The sequence below is a fragment of the Macrosteles quadrilineatus genome, unplaced genomic scaffold (assembly GCF_028750875.1).
Source record: "Macrosteles quadrilineatus isolate MER2022 unplaced genomic scaffold, UCM_ALF_1.0 Scaffold_1__1_contigs__length_201487025, whole genome shotgun sequence".
In the NCBI taxonomy this organism is placed as follows: domain Eukaryota; kingdom Metazoa; phylum Arthropoda; class Insecta; order Hemiptera; family Cicadellidae; genus Macrosteles; species Macrosteles quadrilineatus.
This window is the reverse complement of record NW_026542594.1, coordinates 143,104,504-143,116,611: the sequence shown is the minus strand read 5'-3', so window position 1 is coordinate 143,116,611 and position 12,108 is coordinate 143,104,504.

The following is a 12,108-nucleotide window of genomic DNA, read 5'->3' as shown; positions in this document are numbered from 1 at the left end:
ATATATACATTCTAATTACACTTTCTACAAGTATGTAAAAGAGAGTAAAGGTGAAATAGAATGCACGTTCAACATATACTCCGTTATATGTTTATATCAGGGTAGGTTTATTATTTATGTCGATAAAATCAATTCGTTTGATCAGGTGTTGTCATTAGAGCTATTGATAACAATATACAGGGTTAGTAAAAAGTGTGGAGACCCCCTGTTATTTTCTTAACGGCCCATACTAGAAAAACTAACCTCGGCACACCTTTATGGCATGTTATGGAGTACTTTTTGGGCATAACCGCCACTTGGTGTACATCCCCAAAATGGGGGATTTTTGGGGAAATTCAAATACAAAGACTCATCGAGTGATTTTTCATGTTAAAGGCCCTGGTAAAAGAAAACCAACAACGCAAATTAGAGGTCTCTATCTCAATCCAGTAAAACTTCAGCCAATTGATATTCTCAGAAGTTAAATTTAACTTAAAGCTTTCCAAGTCTGGAGACCCCCTGTAAATTTTTTAACGGCTAACACTAGGAAAACTAAACTCTACACACCTTTTTGGCATGTTATGAAGTACTTTTTAAGTCTAATAGCCACTTGGTTCCCAAGCCCAAAATGGGGGATTTTGGGGGAAAAGTCAAAACTTTTAAATAATGAGCCCCTTTGAGTGACCCCTCCTTTTGAAGGTCTTAATAAAAGAAAACTAACAACGCAAACTAGAGATCTCTATCTTAACACAGTAAAATATGACAGCTAATTGAATATAAAATTGCAAGTTATTTCTGATTTTATAAAGATTTCAATCAGCTTCCATTTTTTACTGGATTGAGATAGAAACCTCTAAATTGCGTTGTTAGTTTTATTATACCAGGATCTTCAAAATGAGGGGTCACTCGATGGGGCTTATTATTTAAAAGTTTTGACTTGCTCCAAAATCGCCCATTTTGGGTTTGGGAACCAAGTGGCTATTAGGCTTAAAACGTACTTCATAACATGCCAAAAAGGTGTGTAGAGTTTGGTTTTCCTAGTGTGAGCCGTTACAAAATTTACAGGGGGTCTCCAGAAATATTTGAGTTTCCCCCTGAATCCCCCATTTTGGGGATGTACATCAAGTGGCGGTTATGCCCAAAAAGTACTTCATAACATGTTATAAAGGTGTGCCGAGTTTAGTTTCTCTTGTATGGGCCGTTAAAAAAATAACAGGGGGTCTCCACACTTTTTACTAAACCTGTATATATTGTGATCAATCGATCATTATCGGTAAACTGTTGAATTGCTAAAACATGTTTCTGTCTAGTTCAACGTTCACGACAAAAGAACGTTTTTGTAATATCTCCATAAATATTTTTTGTTCACCAGAAATCACCCATATTATGCAGTGGATTACCTCCCACTTCTACCATATTTAAAGTTTTATTGAACAGTATTCTAAACAGGATCAAAATTAGTGTAATGCTCAAGTATGATAACTAGAGGAAATGTGATGTAAACATTTATTTGGTCTATGGAATAAATTAATACAATTATTAAATGCAGCTACTCTATGAGTAGTTAAACACTTGGGGCTCTATTACTCACTAAATAGTTTGTAGGTTTATTATTATTGGTATGCACGGTATACCATAGCGTGTTATATTTTTATGGAAATTATATGTTGATTGGTGTGCATAAATAATCAATTAAAAATAAATAAATAAAAATTTAATGAGATTTATAACATGGAATATTTATTAATTAAGTATTTCAATCTTCACATAGAAAATTGTACATGATATTTAGACAGAAGCCGTTACAAGAAGAAAGGTCCTAGGCACTAGCCAGTCTTGCCAAGCGCAACAGAAAATTTAAACATAGAGTTACTTCTTTACACGTAAAACCTAATTACGATAACATCAGCAGAACAGTTTGAACATTACTTTCTACCACAAGATTGCCTTGTGAGTCTCGTCAATGGTTCGTTCAACAACACTTAACTTTTTAACTTATAAAACCAAAAGATAGCTAATAGCCAGATAGAAGGATAGCTATATAATGATACAAAGAATGAAACAACGATACGAAGATAGTTATAGAATGTTTTCTTTTCTAATAATTACACATAAACAGCCATCTTGATTAGTCCTTATAAACTATAGCACAATTTTAGATTTTTATCACAAATCATGTACTCCATGCAAGCATATTGAGCTGGCAGTGCATAGCTGGCATCCAATTTAATTATCCTTTATTTGGGCTATTTGAGCTATTCCACAGATATGATAGTTCTGAATGACCGAAATACTTTCATATCATGTTACTCAACTCATTATCTTGACGTTTTGTATTCCTCGGTAACATATCTGACCGTAGTTTGCTAGGTTAAATCATAGATTAAAAGAATTTCGTTTTATCTATGGTTAAATAGAGTGTCACCTGGTCACGTGGAGTGTCATTGTTGTTATATTCAGTGTAAATTGACCATTCAATTAGGATATTAAAGGACTTAAGAATTCATAATTACAACGGTTGTCACTGGTATCCAACTATGGAAAGAACTCAATAAAAACTACAGTAGTCTGTAATTTGTCTTGTGATTGTTACGAAAAGAAGAATTTAGAGGCATTAATAATCAAAAGTGTCATATTGACTGACTGAAATAACGAAATAAATACACCCTATTACGATTTTTTTTTTCTAAAGAGTTAAATAATTTTATATTATCGTTGTGGCTTAACATTTTTTTGTTACTTCAGAATTAAACACATTTTATTAAACATTTATCCGTTTCAGTGGTTTCAGGTTACCATTAAAATTCATAGATTTAACCAAAGCTACCCCAATTCGCTAATTAATTCGCTGACCGATTTCCATAGATTAATAGTTTATGATACATGACTATTCCACAGGAACAATCGGTGTAAATGAATGAAGAATAGTTTCTGACCAGCTCTTATTGGTCCAAACACTCGTTGGCTAAACCTATATTGATGCCAAAGCATGATAGAAAATTATGGAAAATCTACATGAAGATCTATATGGGATTATTGTATTTTACTTACAGTATTTTTGTATTTTATAAATTAGTAAGCATTAAAACATTAAAGCTACAAACTGCTTAGCTATACGACAGTACACATGTGTAGCGAAACATGTTTGGATGAATCCCAAATGCTGAATCAGATGTTTGAAAGATAATTATAGAATAAACTTTTCTTCAATCTACCGTCAACACAATTTAATATGTGAAGCTCAGCTACGTAAAAGCCAGAATTTTTAATTGTATTATAGGAAACTTATTTTTGTTATACAGTTTTTTGCTACACGTTATTGTGTAATTCGCTGCATAGTACTTTTACATTTTTAAGGCATCAGACATATTATTTGTTAAATATATTATTATATACCGATTAGAAATATTAGCTTGTTTACCTTTATTAAGTATGTTAAACCATGTACTAAAAATACCTTATATTCTTTTAAAATATTATTGTCATGATTTTTTTTTATCTCCAAATGCAACAAGAAGGGAGTTTAATATTTTGTTTATGTAACATAACAGTGAATAGCTTGTTTAGGTGGTTTACCCTACAGAGTTGCAGGTATGGTGTGGCGGGGATATTTTTTAGAGTATACGTCGCCATTTTCGAGCAGTCGGAAAAATGGTGGGTGGCGACTTATATTCGTCATTCGACCGCATAAGGGAACTCTGTTATTAAAGAACGTATATTATTATTATGTTTAAGAAATTTACGTTTTTGAGTACCTCAGTAACATCAATTCAAAAAGTACTTTCCTACCATTCACAATAGCAGCACGATGGATTGCTATAGATTTTCACGACCACAATTATTGATAACTCATATTACAAAAACGATAATGCAATTTTAAAAATAAGTTTTTAAAATTTAAGTTGCTCCACTCAACACAAACTCACTAACACATCTTGAAAGACTCATAATAATGAAACTGTCCGACATAATGCCCCAGTTATCAGAAAAGAAATTGCATCAAGTTTATTTTAAGCTACAGACGAGAAGAACAAACTTGTCCACATAGTAAATTTTTCTTCTTTTGTATTTTATAATATACATACTATTTTGTACTTCAAAGGATAATTATCATAAAAAGAAATAATTGTTACGATAATATAATAATTGTTAAAGAAATATCTCGTATTTTTATGGTTCTAGGCTCCTTAAGATATTAGTTTTACCCATTAGTAATAATTTTTACTCTCTACTTTACACTTCAATTTACAATCTAGAGTAGAGATGATAGCTACGGAAACGGCATTAAGAATTAGCAAAAAACCTACAGGCACGTCTACAAAGGTACAAACAAATAACAAGAAGAATCAGGCCATTCTTTCACAACGGTTTGGCCCAACAAGTGTAAAAACTACCTTTTTAATTGAATAACCGACATAAAAATTTCTCATGTGGTTACAATTTTAAAACATCACTTTAGACGTTTTTAATTCAATTTTTAGATGATTAAAAGTACAAATATAGATGTCCAAAACGTAATTAAACTAATTAAAACCCTGTCAAAAATCTAACACATTTTACAAATCATAGGGATTTTTTAGGGGTTTTCAATTTTAAAATGTAACTTTCTAGATTTTCTGGGTGGTTTGGGACCATGACGGACTTCCACAACAAATTTCAGATCCCTAGCTATTCTGGAAGTGGGTAAACATATGTATACCTACCTGATCAGTGAGTCGGTCAGTATGTACACAGGTGGTGTGATTTACCCTTTTATATAAATAAAAAGTTATATGCATATCAATATTACAGCTGTTACAATGTTTTCGAATGTCCTTAGGTAAATTTCTTTCTACAATCAATGTTCTCATGACGGAAATACAACTTTAAAAAAGACTAGTAAGATAGCTTACTATTATTGGGGAGGTAAAACTAAATACCATGGTGTGTTACTCTAATTATATCAGAGTATACCCGTTAATAAAGTGAGACACTGTACGTCCTAAAAAGTTCATTTTTTGAATTGGAATTAGATCAACGAGTATTTAATTAAATAACGGGACTGATATAATTAGAACTCAAAAATCAAAAAGAAAGATTCGGCTAGTCATTAGATACCAGTTTCCAAATTACCTAGTCATGCTTACTAAATAGAACGCACGAAATCCCCATATTAACAAAAATAGAGAGATATACATTTCTTGCCATGCAACGGCGCATAGTTTTGGGCTTAACATGTTTATAATCATTGCAAAGTTAAATTAAATATCTTCAACATAGACGTTCGTTTAAATCGAATAGTTTCACAATACATTTACGATACTATAATGCACTCTTTTGGTATAACTATAATAATATTTCATTATTATAAATTTAGTTGTAAGTATTTTTAGTTACAACTCAATTAAAGAAAAGATCTACCTTAAAGGTTTATCCAACAAACTACAGAGTAATTTGTAAATGAATCACAGATTTCGCCATAAACAATCATTAAATATCAATGTATTAGTTTAATGTATCAAACATATCCTTATCATACGAATATAAAAGAATTTCAAATGAAATAAAAACAAAAAGAAATTTTAAATTAAGAAAAACGTCGAACCAACAAACTGTGGAAATTAAGTAAACACTGCAGTTATTGGATCCAAAACAAACATCAGCTTCAGCGGTCAGCTTTATTGATCATAAAATCTAACGCAGATTACACTCAAGTTTTACAACCGATTGTATCTTATTTTCCATACACCATTTTTATACAGATTTAATACTATCGGGGCAATATTTTGTTGAAAATTAAGTTGGAAGCAACAAAATGTTTAGAGAAAAAACTATCAAATCCTTTTGCTGAGCTTGTAAGAATTAGTACAATTAGAGCTTGGTGTAAACCAATTTAAGTTATTAAATGACTCTAACATAATTTTAAAACCTCCTTGTCTAGAGCTACCATAGCAATCAAATCAAATCAAAACATCCTTTATTCATTATTTACAAAATATACATGAATAGTGTCAATTCCTAAGAATATAGACAATATAGACATAAAGAAAATATACTCACAAAGTTTCAGTTAAGTACTTAAATACTTGTAAACATCTGCTTACAACGAATAATAGTAAATATCTGTGATCACTACCACCAGTATTCAGCTTTCAGGAGAGCCTTAGATTGGATTACTTAGTGACTCTAGTCTTAGTAGCATATTTGTAGGTCTGTTAGACCGCAAATATATAAAGAGTGTCCCATGTAGACACATCATTTTGAATATCATACTAGACCCTTCAAACACGCTAAAATAAGTAACTTTACTGGCCAAACTATAAGAGATTAATTAATTTTTCATTTTCACAATGTACCTACGGAATAACACGCCAAATGACCATAGTCAATAACAATAGTACTTATTGTAAAATTAACCAACGTATTAGTTTTGTTTTGCTTCAATTTTAATTAAGTTAAATTATATAAATTAAGAGATAAGGAAGTGGTAGATCATAAACTAATTTATCGGTTCATAGCATTTCATTCTAACTTATTTCCATAAACCGCTTTACACTCTGCTTTAACCTTTTGAGATTTTCTTATTTACAGATTTACAGATTAACAGAATCGAAAAAGACTCGGAAGGGATTTGGAATATTGTATACTAGTGTACCTGTTGCTCGAATTCAAGCAATTGCTAAGTATTACAGGCGTTATTGTAAAACGAATAACAGTCATAATATCTGATGTCTTCAAAATATTCGATTCAAAAATTATGGAAATACTCAACATGTACACAACAGATCGATATAATCAACATTTATTGTAAATAGTGTTTTCTACAAATAGCCTTACTCATAGCCGCATTACGTTTCCAGACACATTATGTGTCCAAAAGCCTAACAGCACGACTCCCTTCCCCATACTTCCCTGAGCGATAGGGATCATAAATTCATCAGCTGTTTCGTGTTAAATAAATGAATGTCAAAGATTTGTGATTTTAAATATTGTCGTACAGTTTTGTAAATCATGGTAACTTATTCTCTACTAAAGACTTTGACTATTTTTAAGTAAACCATATGTTTCTATAAATAAAAATTATCTCTATGTTATCCTTATGGTGAAAAAAACTGACTTTAAGGCCCCCTGACATTCTTACCAAAGATTTTATAAAAAATCTAATACCGTTGGGCACAACTACACGTTTTAAACTTTATTTTGAGACCTCAAACGTCAAAATCGGTTGAATAATAACGGAGGAGTTCGATTAACAAAAAACAGCTTAGCCTATTATATACAGGTTGGCTGGTCATCAGCGAGACAAAATTTTTTGGCGTAAGTACAAAGTAAATTAAGTGTAATGATGCATATAAAAGGTTCCAAGTCCAAAAATTAGCTTCCCAAAGAATTATTTTATGTTTTTCAAAAATAACTATGATTTCAAACTTAATACAGCTATTTCTCAATTACCTGTAAATGGATTTGAGTAGACAATGTCATTTTCGTGTTCTACATTAAATTTTGAATAAGAATAATAGAAAATGACGGAGGATCAGTTGTAAAAACTCCATCGTAAATAGATTCAAAGATAAAAATTAAGATGTTTGATATAAATTTAAAAAACATTGGTCTATTATATTTGTTCACACCCTGTATACAAGAAAGTGGCTGAATGTGTTAAAAAACTGTGCCATTTTATAAGCTTTCCAACCATATGCTACCCTTTTAAAGGTTTAGATATTCTGTTGTTTGTTTTAGTGGTTTGAATACCAGAAAACAGGGTGTCTTTAACATTTAAAACATAGAAAGCCAGCATGTAGTTGTATTTTTGTTTCAGCTTGAACAGTAAAAAATTAAAAAGTTCCCGTCGTAACTAAAAAGGAAAGAGTGTCGTTTAAAAAAGTACATTACAAACCCCTTGGACACAAACGAAGGCTCTGAAGAATCTTCTTTCGTCAAAGCATCTTTAAAGTTAGAATTTAACGTTAGGATTGCTGATGTTTTCACGGATACAGCTTGTCTGACAATCAAACGTTAACATCTCAGCAAAGCGTCATCTCATATCTAACCCGTAAAACGAACGACTAATCTCGCACAATGAGGAACTCGCTTACAGTGACGTGTAGGCTCAAACGTGTGTGAAAGAATACTCATCCAAGTTAGTTTGGGGCTTTATGACGAGAGCCTTCAGTGTAAATATCTTGTTTGAAGTACTCAAGAATCTCATTATGATGGGTTTGGACTCGGGTTGTATTTTACGACCTTTATAATTGAATTTTCAGAATAATATTTTTTTTCAGTCATTAGTATATAGTTATTTGACTTTTTTGTCTAGAGTTATTTTAATGGCATGTTATTTTATTGTACTCATATTTATGGTGGTTTCGCCTATTTAAATATTTAAATAATTATAGTGTAGTAAAGATTAATATTAAATATGTATTCTTATAATCTTTTGTTGCTTATACTATTTTAATTGTCGTTTTGTTCAATGTAACATTTCAAAATTTAGTGTTGGAGATACAAAATGCTACTTGACTAAAGAAAAAATTAAATAATGTCACAGATAATTTCAACAATTCAAAACTCGTTTTTGTGTGTAAGCAAGTTTATGCTAAATTAAATTTTAACAATGAACCCTTGTTATTAATGAGGTTTTGACCGCACTAAACCCTGCGACAGTTAGTTTGTGACCTGGAAACACAATAGCTTAACCGCACTAATAAACGTAACTCTCATTTTTGATTTTATTTATCTACATCTGATAAATGTCTATATTTATACAAATTATGTAAAACATATTGGTTACAATTTATAATTACTATTTCTAAATCGGACACAAAAATGTGTTGTTAAGGGTAACTTTTGATAGCTAAGCATTAAAATTATATATCTATATTTTTTTGTCCTAGGACGCTAAGCACGATCCTGGGATTGTTTTTCACATTACTTCAGGCTAGACCTAGGGGTTGCGGCATGTAAAAACACAAAATTGTTGGAGGACTAATAAGATCCAAGGTGGTTTGGTATTTTAATATACAGGGTGTCCCGGAACTGTCTACCAATATTTTAGGGCATTGTTCCTGGGTAAGAAACATATCTAAATATCATATTTAAATTGTCCGGAAGTCCTTAGTTACTCAGATAGCCGCCATTTTGTGTTTTTCACTTATTAATTTTTTCTGAAAATTGGTTAAACATACGAAGTTGAAACTTTGCACAAACATTTATGACAACTAGACAAAGCTACAAAAAAATTATGACGATTTTTCAAATTCATAAAACAAAATGGCGGCTGTTTAAAATTTTGTTTCTTAAATTACTCGAAAACCATTGATTTTACAAATATTTTACAAGAATAACTTTTTTAAGGCAATTTTATTACAAATCGATCGACACCTTAATCTTGAAGATCGGACGAGTATTAACTGAGATATGGCAGTTTTAGTGATACGTGACCGCCGGATATTAGTTGCAGCGCATGCTGAAAGCGGTCACGTATCACTAAAACTGCCATATTAGTCCAGTCATTGAGTAGTGGAGGTTCAACAAAATTGATTCAAAAGGTTTTTCAACGGATTTCATTAGTTTTATACCTCCAGACAACACAAAAAAAAGTCTACCAAAATCTGACTTGGGGAAGTACCCGAATTATGGTATTTAAATTAAAATAATAATTGCTCCGTAAAAAAAACAGATAAAAATATTATTGCTATATATAGGTTGTAGTATATCGTTTTTAATGTTTTGAAGGGTGGGGAAACTAAATATGCAACTTAAAATGCGATTTGACGTCATTTGACACCACAAAATGGCCGCCAAAATAGATTCATGGGGAAAAAACTAAAATAAAACTTACTTCTAGATAATAGTGTGCAGTATATCGAATTCAATGTTTACAAGGGTGGCAAAACCAAAAATACATCTTAAAAACTCATTAATTATAAACTTACTCAATTTATAATGACAAAACTACCACAAGAACGCACTCCATTGAGACATAAAATCAAACAAATTAAATATGATGTGACATCGTTCGGTGATTGAGCTGCTCTCACATCTCAGTTAGTGCTGTTATCAAACAGCAAACGCTAGAACTAGTTGATACTGGTGGAGAAGACGCCTGTGTATAAGCAATAACTACTAAAACCTAGAGGTTGTAGTAGAAATTGGTATAATGATCAGCAATTTTGAGTGATTTAGTTAGCTTGTGCCAATATTGTTATCGGGAGTGCTTTTAATTATTTTTGAACTTTCTTTCTTATTGCACTATGTTTAGTAAACTTTCAACATTCTATTTAAAATGCTCTTTGTTCTATGCTCTTTGCTCTATATGCTCTTTGTTTTGGTCTACTTACAATACTTTTCCTAGCAACATGTGCTATAATCCTATTAATTTATTTTATTGTTAAACATATGTTGCATTTAAAATGTAAATAAATCAGTTTCTTGTTCTCTCGTAACTAAGAAGTGTGTTCATTTTTTCTCTCACATATATTCTGTCCAGTTAAATGTTCAATTTCTTCTTAACATTAATCTCTCTTCCTTAAAACTATTTCTCATTATTCTTTCTGACTTTACTCTCTTTTATTCCATCAATTACCTTCATTTTCTTTAAATGCGAGTAATATTTGATTCCCTTCTATACATTCATCAATCGGTATCTATACTCCTACTTTGAGTCATTCACACTATGTAGCTGATTATAGGTAAGTCTGACTCATATTTAACTTTAAAGTACTTGTAGTATTTTACTATAATAGTATAGATTTTAGTGCTTAGTTTGAATACATAAGCTACGCACTAATAAAACTCATAACGAACAGTGTTAACCTTAAAACGCGTCGGTGGAGTAAGACGGGGTCTGTGGGGCAAGATGGACTACTATCCCATCTTACCTCCCAGTGTTTTAACCCGTTCTTTTTACTTTCTAGATTGATGAAGAAATGGATACTTGTGTGCTGTGCTTGGAGGTTATTGACCTGGACAACGCTAACGATTATTCAAAATTAACTGAAAAGGGTTGTATTGGCATTAATAATGCAAATAGACTGCGCAACCTATATGTGCCAGACATCATATACGATGAGAACTGTTACCTTTTTGTACACAAGGAGTGTAGAAAGAAACATATCAACCCTAAAGCATTGAAGGGTCAACAGAAACGACGTAGTGATTCAAGTGACACAACTGAGAAAACACTTCGATCACAGAGAACACCATTCAGTTTTAAAACTGACTGTTTTCTATGTGGTGTGTCTGTTGATCAACATGGCGGACATAAATATCCTGAAAGAAATATACTTCAATGGAGCCATGTGATGACGCTTGATTTTCAGAAGAACATTGAAGCGCAATGTGAGAAGAGGAAAGACGACTGGGCAAAGACAGTACAGGCACGTCTTTTGGCTATACATGACCTCCCTGCTGAAAAAGCTATATATCACCGAGATTGTGCTTCACATTTTCGGTCAGGAATAAATATACCAGCGGCATACAGCCAACCAGGTCAACTGAAGAAACAGAAACTCGGTCGACCAAAGAATATGTCCAAGTTAACAGCATTTGAGGCAGCCATTTCATACCTAGAGGAGAATGATGATGATACTATAACGTTAAATGATTTACATTCAGTTATGAAATTGAGGAGTGGACTAAGTGATGATGAACTGTACACTACAGCTCAGTTGAAACGTGAGCTGTTGAAGCATTATGGGAATAAAGTGTCTATTACTACAGCTAGGCAACAACCTAACATTGTCACTCTTACAAAGAATGTGAACAATATAATACACGAGGCACATGTAAATACTGCTAATGCAGATATAACCAACATGGATTGCTTGATCAAAACCGTGGGCCAATACATTCGATCAGAGATAAAAAATATGGACAAACATGACATGGAATACCCAGACAGTGATCAGATGTCATCAATACATAGAAATCTTGAATATCTTCCATCTTCGCTGCGCATCCTCCTGGAAACTATTATTAAGAGTCGAAACTCTAAGCTTCATATTGCCTCATTTGGCCAGGCAATAATGCAATCAACATGCCCACGTTCGTTTCTTCCCCCTCTTCAAGTAGGACTCAGTGTTACCCTAGAACACAAATATGGGCATCGTGATCTGGTTGACATGGTAAATAAACTTGGATTCTGCTCGT